Source organism: Hetaerina americana, unplaced genomic scaffold (assembly GCF_022747635.1).
Source record: "Hetaerina americana unplaced genomic scaffold, ioHetAmer1.1.p SCAF_5, whole genome shotgun sequence".
Classification (NCBI taxonomy): Eukaryota; Metazoa; Arthropoda; class Insecta; order Odonata; family Calopterygidae; genus Hetaerina; species Hetaerina americana.
The window spans coordinates 52850763-52863845 of record NW_027287095.1 but is presented as its reverse complement, the minus strand read 5'-3'; the positions used below and the strand labels follow the sequence as shown (position 1 = coordinate 52863845).

The 13083-nt window shown below is 37.4% G+C and overlaps 1 long non-coding RNA gene across 1 annotated transcript in view; it reads right to left on the bottom strand.

Moving 5' to 3' along the window:
• Positions 1–275: 275 nt before the first annotated feature.
• Positions 276–13083, bottom strand: part of LOC139694287 (uncharacterized) — a 269969-nt gene continuing 257161 nt past the window's right edge. The window contains exon 3 of the long non-coding RNA XR_011702110.1: positions 276–436. This is a non-coding gene — a long non-coding RNA (uncharacterized lncRNA). The remainder of the gene's footprint in view (positions 437–13083) is intronic.

Sequence of the window (13083 nt, the reverse complement as noted above, 5' to 3'; positions counted from 1 at the left end):
ACTGCCACCGCGGGAGCGGCGACTGGAGGCGGCGGGGGCGGCCCCCGAGTGAGGGACGACGCCCTCGGCGGCAACCTCCTCCTGGCCGGGGGTGGTGGGGGTTGTGCGGCCCTTCGGTCCCCCGATGAAGAGACGGAGTAGGGCCGGCCCCCGGCCGTCGCAGCCGCCCATCCCTTCCGCCTCTCGGAGGCGGCTGCGGGGCCTCCGGAGGCGGCGGCGTCTGCGGAGCCGGAGGCGGGGGGGCCGGGGGAGGGCGGCGGATGCGTCAGAGCGGGGGCGGCGGCGGCGCTGTTGCTGGAGGGGTGCTGCGGGGGGGCGAGGTGAGCAGGCGGCGTTGGAGGCGGGGATGCTCTCGGCGAGTGTCTCATCGCAGCCTCGCATCATCACTCGCGCCGCGCCCTCTTCCTCTCACGGCGGGCCGCGGACCTCCTGCCACCTGGGAGCGAGTAACAGAGAGAGGGTGGCTTAGGCAATGCGGGAGGGGTCTGGTACTGAGTCGATGGGGAGGTGGTTTCACGCGTTCATTTGCGCCCGACCTCCAATCCCACCATCTCGAGAGCCATTAGTTTCAGAGCTTCACCCGTGTCAAACGGAATTAAAGCTCTGATTTACACGTAAATATGCACTTTCGTGCCAATTTTAATTGCCACAAGTATGTGCGTCCTTATTACACGTCTAATGCTACATGGTTTTTCGATAGTTGTACACAATTGTTCAGTTTACGTATCAGATATTGGTTTTAATTCCTCAAATATTATAATTAATTACCTTTATATTCACAACTAGCTATTTCTTCTTTCTTTAGGTGCTAAAATTATGGTTTTTTCCAATATTAAATTTTATACTCATCTCTAATTTATAATTATAAATATTTTCTTAAAGTTAAATATCACATTTTAACATTTTTCATTCCAAACATAATGTGTTATAGTTAAACATATAATTATTTATTTTATATAATCACGGTAACCAACCTAAACACTTTGATAGGTGAGTGTAAACCTCACCTACTCGTAGTGGGGCAGAGTGTGGAATTCACACATTATGGTAGAGTCAACTTCCTTTCTCTATGGTTTCCTTAGAATATCTGGGGAATGTGGCCCCAGAGGAGGAGTCACCGAGAATGTAATCCCGGTACCACTTCAGTTGCCCAGCGCAGTACTCACACGACTGTCACGCACTTTTATGACAATGCCTTTTAATTTATTCCTTTTAATACTTTTGTTCATTAAAACTAACCTTGGCTCTTGTCTTTATCTTATTTTCAAAAAGAATAATTTATATACATGTCCATCGTAATGAATAAACTCTTTTCCTAACTCTTATGAACTTCTTAACATTTAGCACGGCGGATGTAGTTTGACCTCTACATAAATACTAGTTTTTCTGATAAAACTATATTTTGCCAGTCACTTTATCAGAAAAGAGTACTTTTAGTAAAACTTAGTATTATTGAGTATTACTAAAAATACTGAAGTGAACTACCTTAGTCAATTCCAGCCAACTTACATGAATGCATGATGGGAATTTTCTCGCGGATGAGCTGCAAGATATTTTATGCCTAGCAAGTAGCGAATGGCAAGTAAACCAATATTGATATTACCAGCGAAATAAATGAGTATCATCGTCGATTAATCTGTAAAGGAGTACTAAGATTATTCAAAAATTCTATGAAGCCATACGAAGATGCCGTATTAATGGCGAGTGGGTGCTATTAAACATCAGATCCCCAAATGTCCATCCTCTTTCCAAAAAGTGGAACTGTGTTAGTGAAATTGTCTTTACAGCAACAAAAATGACTGTAAGAGTGGTAAACATTACTGAAACGACTAAGATGTAGAAGATGTAAAAGGGATCGAATCACTTTGCTATCTTGAAGATTGGCAGATAACCAATTTGTTTTTATTCTTATTCATTAAAATAACATACGTTATCAGCCCGTTTCGAGCAATGTATGTTTGAATTAAACTATATAAGAAACACAAACATACACTGCTCGAAACGGGCTGATAACGTATGTTATTTTAATAAATAAAAATAAAACCAAATTGGTTTTCTGCCAATCTTCAAGATAGCGAAGTATATACACATATATACAAAGTACATACAAGTATATACATATATATACACAAAGTATATACATATATATACACAAAGTATATACATATATATATACACAAAGTATATACATATATACACACACATCTATATGCCTACATAAATATAAATATGTTTTCAATTTTATTTGGTTTATATAAGTGGTAATAGAGTATTGATTTTATTTGGTAGTTTGCTGTTTAAGATAAACTTTGGTTGGACCAGGACTAATCATCGCTACATTTCTTAACCTTGCCAAACAAGACAACCTGAAAGCCCATACTACGATAAATAGATCTTCAATTTAGCACATATTGTATCCATCTTCATTCAGTTCATCATGTCCATTCTTACCCCACCCCTACCTCACTTGCCTAACGTCTTTCCCTCAGTCGCAGTCTTCAGTATTCCACTGTGTGTCGAAATACTTTAAATCCCCCTTACCTACCTCCTTTGGATTTTTCCAACCAACCTATTACCTCTCCCTATTTGCCTAGTAATTTTTAGTTTTTTTGGTCTTCGTAAATTTATCTTTTTACTTCCTGGGGTTGAGGCTCACTCAACGCGTTTTGGGACAAAATCTCACTATTAAAAGAGTCCTATGCCCACCCAATATAGATTCTCGACGAAGCAGTAACGTGTAAGACACAGATGTAAAAAGAACTCTTTTTCGAGCGACCCAAACTGTTTATTTTAATGAGACATTTAGGTTTAGGAAAATGGCGAATCATAGCTTTGACATTGTGCAATTTGGAAAGTCTTTTTGTATCGGTGGTACTCCCGTTGGTTTCCGATCCAAATTTTTCCTAAATCTGTCGTTATTAAATATATCGGGCAACATTCATACATATCAGTAGGGACTTAACCTAGTAAGGTTGGCATAATCCATACCACTTACTTGGTCCGTGGAGTTAAATACTTTGGAGAATCACTATATAAACGCAGTGACTTAAAATTAAAATTTTTAAAGGCTGAATCATCCGTTCGGTTATTGTTATATATTTACAAGATGTAAATCATAAAATAGGGTTCTTCAAAGTTAACAAAAAAATGAGTCAACGTAATAACGTAAGAGAGTGTAGCTCAAATCACGGCAGGTTTATTTTTCAAAGTACAATACTTAGAAATCGATACCCAATATCTAACTAATTTTCCCCAACTGAGAGAGTCTTTGAAAAAGTTAAAATTTTAACCAGTTAGATGACTCGTTAGGCGGTAAAAGCTTAAATATAAATGTCCTAGTGGACAAGATAAACAAAGGAATAAGCCGCGTCTTCCCTTGAAGATAATTTATATTATCAAAACTGTAAGAATTATCAAAACTATATGTATCAATTTTTCTAAGACCACACCAACACTGCATCGCATTTAAATTTCGATAGCATTACTCAGTAGGAATGTTTGAAATAACTTTTAATAATCATTTTAAACATATATTATTATATTTTTCTCTCGATTACCGTTTTTAATTACTAAGTACTGGATAGGGAGAACAAACAGTTAGTTACCTATACACAAAGTAAGAGTTTAACATTTTTTAGCTTTATTACTATTCATACAATGAAACCTTTAACTTTATTTTAGTTTTCGAATTTTTTAACAATAAAATACTCTCCCAAGGATTGATTAAAGAATATATTAAAATCATGCTAAAAATTTGGAATAATAATGGTTCCAGTGACAAAATTATTCCCGAGAAGGAAATAAAACGTGCACACATTCTTTCCTCTCCCTAATCTTCAGTTTAATTCATTTGATTTCCACAAACTTAACTAAAGATTTCTACAGTTATCCAGACAATACCTGGATTCGACTTAATTTCATATCGCTTCCTCTTTTATGAGACATAAATACATTCCTAGGATCGTAGTTCCGGCTAACTTTTGTCCACGCAAGCAAACTTAGTTTCCCTTCTCGGAAATGCAAAGGCATACGATGTGGAAGAAATACTTTCAAACATGTTCCATAAGTCTTCCAAGTACGAGAATGGGAGAGTTATTATTTTTAAACACATGCTCTCCTAAGACTTGAAAAACGGATCTACGTTTGCGTCAGCCACCGCTTCAACTTTAAAGACCAATAATTCAAAACTACGACCGCTGTTCACGAGACTTCGCCGTATTTTGGCGTACGATTTACCTATAATTGAAAATTTTTGATGAAACGGGTAGCGAACAATAGAGTTTTTCCTTTGCGTTCTCGACACGAGGAGAATTGCTTAAGTAGAAGAGGTAATGATATTTTAATACTGCATTCAAATTCAGGGATTATAGAAAACTTTTGGAGAGGAGTCTTAATATTAATCTTCATCAATGTCCTTTCAATGCCCACGTCAGAGCATTGCTGTTCTCGATGCAATGTGGTTAAAGGGGATTAAAGAGGTAGAGTGATATTTCCCAAAAATTTGCATTTTAAATGAGATAATGGATTAGCTGACGGAGGGAAGTACTTGTAAGACATCGGAAAATGCGATTAAGTTCAGATATGGACACACACCACCGCTTTTGAAAAGCAAATTTATATCATGATGAAACTTTGAAAACAACAACAAATAATATCTCGGGAGTTCCAAACGTGGCAATAACGTAAATGAGTGAATAAAATGCGACTCAGAGATAACGAGAGAAGATTCACTTGCATTTTTGGTCGTGCTATACAAACGTAATTATAAAATATCGTGGAATGCTTATTTAAGCAGCATTAATAATTTTTCCAGATAGCTCGTACGGGATTCAAAATTAAGACGGTTTATTGGAATGAATAGCTTACTTCGCTATTGTTGTACAGTAATCAGTTCTTAAAAAAGTGCAAACAGAAATTTCAGCAGCAAAATATTGCATGTTGAAGAACTCAAAAAACTGGCAAATTAAAAATAAACCACCAGTTTATTTCCATCATTGACACCCGCTCACTAGGATATTTTATCACACACGCCTGCCACGGTGTCTGAACTATGGTTTCTTCACCTCGCTGGGGAAAGGGAATTTACACCTTAATGGCTCCCCAAATGAGATAAAAAGAGACGAAGGCGAAAATAGAAAAGCACCATCGAAAGAATCCCGGCACTAAACTTTCTTTTACTTCTTGCTTAAGGTGAAGGTAGCTGAGATTTCGACGTAAACTTGAAGAAAGAAATCCAATTAACTGAACCGAGTGTGAACTTTAAGCATGCCGTGCATAAAGGCGCCATTTCGAAAGAATTCACGACGCGAGGAATGTGAGGAGGCTAAATTAGAGGAGCCTTAAGGCAGTTAATCACCTTAGAAAGGGAGAACGTGCTCGCAGTAGGGTTTAAAGTAATAGAGTTGGCGTGCGACTGAAAGCCGAGGTTTGACTGACAATGAGAAGAGGTCTTGCGTGTGTATAAGGTAAACGCACTCCAGAGACGACCCGTGATTTAATGGAAGAATAAATACGACTAACGACTCGGAAAGAGAAGAGCAGAGTAAACTGGGGAGTAGATGAGTAGATGCATGTGTGTATGTCCTTATATATATATATATATATATATATATATATATATATATATATATATATATATATATATATATATATATATGTATATATATATATATATATATATATATATATATATATATGTATATATCTGTATTCTTTATTTTAAATATATAAATTCATTATACTGCCAGATTAAACAACACTCACGGATAAGCATTTGCAGATATTACTTGATACTTTATTAAATAAGTGAACAATATTAATAATGCTAAAGCGCTATTTTATACAAAATAAGAGATGCGTCCTAAAATGCTCACCAGGTTGAATGATGAAGAGATAGGTAAAGGCATGCGTGTTATAACTTGCCATAAGTATGGCAGACATGGAAATACGTATTTCTGGATGATTATGTAATTATTTGCGGGATTGCCCTAAAAGAGGGGGAGAATTAGTATTAATAGTAGCCAACTCAAGACACATTGGCTACCATTGCGTATTTCATTGCATTGAAATATTTTATTGTATCTTCAAGGGTTACAGTCCAATAAGCGTGTCACTACCGAAATCAGCACATTTTAAAATAGTTTCCACACAGTGAATGTTTTAATTTATTGTCAAGTAATTGGTACTTCAAAAAGGTAATTTAAATTCGTTTGGCGTTCATAAATGGTATATTATCCTTTTTTTTTTAATTTTGAGATTGAACGATACACTCCATACTAGCTCAAATGCGGTAAAAGTGAGTCTAAATGGTACAAAGGGGTAGTTTGATTGTTGCAGAGGTGGAAAATAATTGTTCAATCAATGTTTACATATGGTTTCAAAGAGAGTTGCCTTTAAAAATAGGTAGTAAATTTCAAGGAATAAAATTACAGAAGGTTGAACACGAAGAATAAGAAAATTATTTTGGCAGCATTTAAGAGAAATATAACTGAAAGGTCTGATAGTTGTACATCCTTCAATTGGAGAACACACAGAATGTGCTACACACAGCATTAAAAAAAACAACTAAAAAAATCACTCTTTTCATTCTCTACAAAAGAAATTAGAGAATGACGAAATTTTTTGTGTCATTGGAATATATTTTTAGATCGTATGTAACTACCTTACCAGATTTATTAGACTGAAATAGACACATCATCATTGTGAAACATGAATCTTTTTGGCTTTGTGCCCGGCGTGATATCAATTTTACTAGCTCGTCTGGCTTATGAAATCACTACAATATAAAATATTTAAGGTTTTGCCAACGGAATTAAAAGCGAATTTAGGTTTGATAGTGCTGTGTAATAAAGAAGTGTTGACTTCACTTGTAATGTGAATACATGATACCTCATTGTTATGATCAACAATGATGACAATTCACTCACGAAATGACATCGATTCTCTCTCTCCTGATTCCGGAAATGTAGTTTCCCCTCTTAAGTGTATTTCTAAGTGGTTTACTTGGAAAGCCTGTAGTTTCATATCTCATGGGAAGTTCGACGAAGCAAACTTTCAGCTCGCTCATAGAGAAGAGATCAAGTTTTGGTGATGTGTGCGTGCGCGCGGACGTTTATATCATCTCCCGTGGGATTTAGATGATGGATAGATGAAACAATTTTATCCGGTTATGTATCACACAACCAAACAATGATTTAAAAATAAACAGAAGTGAATGAGGTGAGAGCCGCGTAGCCTGAAAATATGGTTTAATGAATATTCGTCAATCCCTAAAGTAGCTTATTACAATCCAAATAAAATGTTGAAAGAGCATTACATTGTTTTTTTATGAAAATATATTCAACTCTGTGAAAACATTGTAATCATTATCTGATAAATTTGTCCTTTAAATTGTTTACCCTACTATTAAATAAAAAATATTTTACAAAAAAAAGAATAATTTATAAGAACGTGGTGTCGTAAGTTTGAAAGGTATCTACTTGTAATAGTGATAAAATAAATAATTACAATTTAAATTCGTTTCCATATAAAATGATGTCGAGTTCTAACGCCGAACCTCTCCAATTCCTTATTATCTCTTTATTCTATGTAGTTTTGACGATGTTAAATAAATAATTAAGGGGATAATTTTACTGTGAGTTGAAGTGAAAATAAAAGAAAATTGAGAGAAAAATCAATGAAGGACTTTTAAAATACTCAGAATCTTTCACAGCCACATAATTGTGTGCATTATGTGCTTTGTAAAACTAGGAGATCCACTATAAAACGTCTGCTAAACGTTTTTTATGTGACCGAAAGGTAAGATATATTTATTTCCATTAAAAATAGCTGTAAATATAGCTGTGAAAATAAAACGCAGAAAATTATTTCCGAAATATTTGTTGTGGCTTCCATTTATATAAGAACCTTATGACATCATGCAAACAAAAATGGCTACTCATTTTAGACATTCATCAGCACTAATAAACACTAAACCGGTATTACGTTTTGGTCATTAAAATAAAAAAATCAAATTAAGGAGTCATCTACTTAACGATAGTTATTGAATTTCGATTTAATACAGCGCCGATTCGGAAAATCGAATTTTCGAAAATTAAAACCAGAATTTTTGTTCAAAATACTATATGTAAATCATCAGCGTGTTACACGGACAAAAGCTAAAAGTAGCATCTAAAGGGCCAATTTCCTTGCGCCAAGTAAAGTGCAAATGTGTAATAAAGCGGGGGGGGGATAACACGTGAGAAAGTAAAATCAGTGTTATTGTGATTTCATGTTTGAGAGGCATTATATTATATTTTTGTGCAATTAACTAATCTAACTTTGATTATATCCCCTATTGGTTAGATCGCTTAGCTTCTGACTGGAGGGTCCGGTTTCAAATTCTTGGTGAATGCCTTGGCTGCAAGCACCCTTGAGTGCAATCGGTGCAATATTCTGGCTGTGGAAACCCGGTTGGAGATAAATTTAAAAAATTTACCCCTATCCAGACAGTGGAGGCTCACCGAAGACATATTAAATAAATTCATAAAATATCTCCTACTCGGAATGCGTGAGTTTTATACGATATTTATTTTGTCCGGGTTGAGTTCTACCCTCGCCTAGTAAGACTCTATGAAGAAAATGTTCTCTGATTAATTTGGATAGATGATAACCTATCATGTAGAAGAATAGGATTCCTCACATGAAAACTGGTAAAAACTCACAAAACCGGGACATCGCACACCTTAATTTTGCTAAATTCATGTTTGAATCACGGAAAACTATAAATTCCAGTGAATATGAAATTCAATGTCGCATGCAAAGACGCCATGGATTCTATTGTTTAATATGCCGTTGGAATAGGGCTGAGGGTAAGCGAGAGGAGAGAGACGAAAAGGGGTGAGAGAGGGAGAGTGCATGGGTGCGGTCGAATCAAGGGGTAGGAGAGAATTGGGGAGAGGGGTTGAGCGTCGCGGTCTCTTTCCCGCTTGTGCGGTGGAGATTGCCCCAGTGTGCGGATTTGTACGGGCGACGGGAGGAGGTGGGAGGGTTCAGGGTGAGCCGTGAGAGATAGGTAAGAATAGGTATGAAGGGTCCCTTTGAAGACTCCTTTGTCTCATTCGTGGGTAAGGGAAGGGGTTGAAACGCACGGAACGCGGTTGTTTCGAGAGGGGGAAGGAACGCTCAATTAACCCCAGCTTCCATCCACCTCCCACACCGCCGCATCGTCCCGCAATACCCCTTCTACGTTATATCCCTCCTTTCCCCTTCCTTGCTACCCTCCCGAATGAAATTTGTATGAAATCGCGTCCGGCAGTCAACTGGGCATTTCCACCCGCCATAAGTTGTGGGTGCGACATAATGGATGAGGATGAAGGTGGAATTTTAAAAAGATGAGCCCATGGGGAAAATGTAATTTTTGTTTCAGCTGTGCCGAATAGAAATGTGGATGTTATCACCAGAAGTTATCGATCATCGAAGATAAATCTCTGTAACTCTCCGCTCCGTTTTCTTATCGGATTCTTTTCATTAGTATTTCTGCATGATTCACAATGGCTGAAAATCATGAGAGCAAATCCAGGTAAATTATTGTATTTGCAAACATGTTCTATTACTGCATATATCCTCTGATAGTTTATCTGTATTTTGTTATGCTTCCAATGTCTTCAAGATTTCCTGCATTGAAGTATCCTATTTACTGTCAGACGCATTCTCTATTTGGCCTTCTTTTGTTTACCTTGATGTGATGCTCACTTACGTCACTGTCTTAGGTGATAGTACTTAAAGGGACACTTCTCAAGGATGAATAATCGTATTCGATGTGTTCTCAACATATCTTCCCTCTACACTTTGTCGTGCTTCGCGTACGTTGATTTATTCATTCCAGCGTGTCTTAATAATTATCTAATCTCAGTTTCCAATTTTCCATTCACTGCTGATTATAGGGTTCATGTTTATTACCTAAAAAACTCATGTTTCCGAATGTTGTCGGCTGCTAGGAGATTTAATGTTTTTGATTTCTTTATTTTCACAGTTAGTCCGCTCCTTACAATGTATCTTCCATCCTCGATGGCCGTACGTTCTACACATTAGATTAAAATGTTTCCTGTTGAATTAATTTTCCCTTCACGCTCATGTTTTCTTGAGGTTTCTTAGAAATAACCATTCCTAAGAAGTACCCGTTATTTGTCATAGTTCTTAATCATATGCTCTAGGGAGGCCAAAATTCCTTTCGTCAGATATCCTTTCTCCACTGCCAATATTGCGACGCCTTTGGCAATTGATATTGGTTTTTCTGTCTCGCGTACCTGGATTTATAAATTAAATTCATAACTAGCTCAACTTGCGACTTTTTCAATATTAAAGCTGAAGACTATGGGAGTAAAATAAAACCCTCGTCTCAGAATTGTACTCTTGACTCCGTGAGGTAAGAATGAAAGATCGTCTCCTTCTATAACACCAACTTTATTCATTAACCCTAAAAACTGTTCTTCTGCAGCAATAAGACATCCACATTTCCTTTATTATAGCCAGGATTCTGCGCCGGTAAACGCAGTGAAAAGTTTGAAGTTTTTCCAGATGGACCAAGGCAATAAAAGTAAACTGGTGTTTTTGGATTCTTTTCTCCGTGAGGGTTCTCAGGGAGAAATGAATCGTTTCTCCAGGCCAAACTGATTTCCCTCAAATCCAAGTCCATTATCTCGAAACTCTGCTACATATCAATCAATTACTCTGGATATAATTCTTGAAAGACATTTTAATGCGCATAGAGTAACTGATTTCTTTAATGTTTTGCTAATCCTCTGACCTGTAAAACGCCCTCCGTGTGCGTGTACTATAATGCCAAATAAGTTCTCCATTGGGATTCATCCAATCACCCAGCTGCAAAATATTATTTTGCATAATTTGTTCAGGATTATATAATTCTGAACTTGCCATGCAGCAACTCCTTCACTGCACCATTAAATTCGCATCTCAATTCAGGATCTCATGTTACGTCAACAGTGTCTTCATCCTCTTCATCCCCCTGTATTCCTTTAACAACGAGATAAAATACTGCTTTTCTAGTTTGCCTCACTTTTTATTGACAATCTATGATAAATTCACCTTGAAATATTTTATTAAATTCTCCTTAGAGGCTTTTTAAATTTCAAAAGTATACAATCCTCTACACAAAGGTGGTAGTGTTCTTGTTGATCATAGCGTGGTAGCCAATTGTATCTTGGTCACCACATTAGTTTCTCCAATAATCCTAACTTTTTGTATTCAACATCTAATGGTTCATATTTCATCCATTGTCTCAACAAACTTCTTTGATCTTTCCTTTTGACAAATTAACTTCCACTTCTTTGAATATGATTTTACCGATTCCTCAATGGATGAATTCTTAATTCGCAAACTATGATGCATTTGAATCTTTTTACGTGTGCTCAGGCTGGTGTTTTTCTGTTCTCACAGGATTTCAACGACTTATTTTTTGCATACAATAACAAAATTCCCGAGGAATCAATTAGTTTTGCCCTAAAATTCGATTACTTTCAATTTTGAATTCCTCAGCTGTCCCTAACACCCAAAGGTTGACACAGAAGTTGATTAGAGCAGTTGAAAATGCGCAGTAGGTCTAAACATAGCATCGAGATGGATTATTAGATAATTTATACAAACGATTATCCATTAAGGATTATAGTGTCTTGATATTTATCTTTCCTTATATATTCCCATATTAAAGATATATTGTACGGTAACTTCCTCTTCGATACATACTGCGTCCTTTTCTAGAGTTTAATGAAAAAAAGCTTAATACTCAGGAAACAAAAGATTGCACTTAAGTTTTGTTAATTCAAACGGTTTCCCAGAGAAATCCACAAGGACAAAACTCGCTTCATTCATCGCAATATCTATGGACCTCAGGGCATTGGTGACCCTGTCCAATCTTCCACTGCAACGAAGTGCATTTCTCCCCATCGGAAGGGGAGCACACTCCCTCATCCTACACGTTTCCTTTTTTCTCATAAAATAAAAATGAAGCACGCGCATCGGCACTCTTTTTTTTATCCATAACAGTGCGACGTTGGGAAGGGATTATTTATTATTTTGTCCCTATGCAACCTGCATCCGGCATCCCACTGTGACACTCAGCGTGAAAGTTTCTTTGCCATAGGCCTCGTTGCATGCTTGGGTTAATTGCGATGCAAGAGAGGGGACCTTACCCTTGATAACACCACGGGAGTGTTTTGAGTGGTCGGGAGTAGCAGGATTGACTCCCCTGGAGCGGAATGGTGTTCTGTACGAAGGAAAGAAACCAACATCTCTGTTTAAGTAATGTGGTATTGCGAGTGGTTGGCTTATAAGCCGCGTAGGACGGTAGAGAACTGTATCACCCTCCGATTAAAGATTCAGAGATTTCAGTGGTTACATCGCCAAATAATATTTTTCTGATTATCTTCGAGAACATCTACAAGTGAGAATTTCCATCCGTATTTCTAAATTCTGAAAAATTTACTTAACCATCCAAGAGATGGACCGTCGAGTCAGTCAATCGATTAGTAGTGTGTAAATGACGTACCTTTGGTGCCGAAAGGGATTCTCATTCCAGCCATTGTGCAACAACATCACGGAAAGAAGAAATTTATCTCTCGCTTCTACCTAACTCACGCTATTATTCAAGAGGAGGTAATAGAATTTTCGAGTTGTGTTGTTTCTGTGCTCTCTCGTTTTGTATGCTAGAAAATACACCCAATATTAGCCGTGGGTGGATTCAACAGAGTCCAATAACTTCATAGATTAACGTATCGGAATAGAACGCTAACACTAGGCCATCACTTAAATATTTTTTAAACGAAGCACCACGATCTCTTGATGCTCTTCCCTCTACAACCTATTATTGCTACTGTGACAGGCCGAAGCAGCCTTGGGGCACTGAATCATATATCCGATCCGTTGCTCCGTGCCGAAATAATATACACAGCGAATATTGAATAACACTGATCTCCACGGAGTGGAAGCGATACGGGCGAGTTCAGTTTAAGTCGCCGGGTGGAGAGGAGAGAAAAAAACGAGGAATGGAGATATCATTTGCCCCATCTCTGATGAGCTGCAGGCTAA